This window comes from Trachymyrmex cornetzi, unplaced genomic scaffold, assembly GCF_001594075.2.
Source record: "Trachymyrmex cornetzi isolate Tcor2-1 unplaced genomic scaffold, Tcor1.1 scaffold1468, whole genome shotgun sequence".
Lineage (NCBI taxonomy): Eukaryota > Metazoa > Arthropoda > Insecta > Hymenoptera > Formicidae > Trachymyrmex > Trachymyrmex cornetzi.
In genome coordinates, this window is record NW_017296057.1 from 2,112 (window position 1) to 3,894 (window position 1,783).

A 1,783-nucleotide genomic window follows, 5' to 3' on the forward strand; every position below is an offset into this window, starting at 1 on the left:
CCTGACCCTCGGATGTTTGAAGCAAGTGATGTCACGAGCGGTTCATCGGTAACCTCGAAAATTTCTTTGACGGAGGGAACATGATCGAACGATAAATCGGGTGGATGTGGTATTTCAGACATTTCGTTCAAAGCGGGTGGTACGGTTTTCGATCGATTCAACACTGATTTTACAGGCGTGGAAGACTGTATGGAATTGTCGTACAGAGCACTCGGTCGTTTCCTTTTGGATTTTGATTCCTCGTCTTCCCCCGAAAAGATTGTTTCGGTCATGATAGGATCCTTGGAGGTGTCAGCGGTGTTCTCGACAATCTGTTTCAGCGGGTCAATAACAGGTTTGAAGTGTCTCTCCAATGCGATGTCCTCCTCCATTTTACAAGTCTTCAAAGCGCAGTACTTTTTGCGAATCGTATCACTCGTTTTCGCAATCTCCTTCGCTACCTTCTCACGATCTTTGCTGTCGTCCATGTCAACGTATCGATATCAATTGCATCACGATATTGCAAAATCATTAAATCCTTTTTTGTATCGACCATCTGTAAGCGCACTGTCCTATTCAATTACTAGAAATCCATACTTTTGCTGCCAACATTTACGACATAAATCGCAGAAATTCTCGTACGGCATGTCGGTATTCACGTGATCATTGTACACGCGTTTCAGATTGGTACCATCCCGTTTGAATAGGATCAATAGATTTGCATTGTCGCGGATAAGGTGCTGGGTACCTTTGCATACGTCTGGCAGAGATAGAAGCAATCGACGTCCACGTGCCGTCCCATTGTAAAGTACTTTCTTATCGCGTCCTGTTTGTCGCATGCCACGTCATCAAAGGTAAAGATGGAATTCGGAAGCGCCTAGCTCGGTGGAATGACGTCGCTGTTATTGGAGAACGTAAAATAGCTAATTTCTTCGATAGCAGATTCGCCAGGTATCGATATTTCGGCTGCTGCAACGATTTCGAGGACACGTACACGTTCTCGAATCTTACGCCGTGTGGACTTTCCATTAGGCTTATCAACACGTTCGCCTTGCCACAATTTGACGGTCCGTAGACGATCGCGCGTATAGAGGCCGGTAGCATGTTGCCATGCTTGCGCGTCTCTATATCGGTTTGTACTTTGCCGTCGAGATTAGTCACTTTAATCATCCGCGATTGGCGCACGAACCGCATATTTCGTCCTTCCACAAAATACTGAAAACAATATCACGAGCGGGCCTATTTATATAGCTGCGTAGAGCGAAATCGCTCAGTAATCAAAATGTTTCTCGTCGTGTTAGACGATCTGTACAGTTTAACTTCAAAAGAGCTGAAATACATACCGAAAATTGTACTGCTGCGACAGTTTGAATATTGTATAGATCAGTTGTGGGACATATTACCCGAGCATATACGAGCAGATTCGGAGGTACAGCGATACCGTCGATGTCTGAAGCATTACAATTTGCCGACTCATCAAACGCATATCGACGGTCCGGCGCCTTTGATAAAGAATTGTAGCGAATGCCGTCGAGAGGCTTACTAAATCGTGCGATAAACGCGCTACCCTTCGAACTACATATTCCCGGATATCAGTTTTGCGGTACGGGGACGCGATTGGAGAAGCGATTGGTCAGAGGCGATCGAGGTATTAATCCATTGGATGCTGCGTGTCGCGAGCACGATATAGCGTATTCGCACAGCAACGATCTCACCGAACGACACGCGGCTGATAATGTACTCGCTGAGAAGACGCGGAAACGCATTACCGCGAGTGATTCGACTCTCAGAGAGAGAGCCGCAG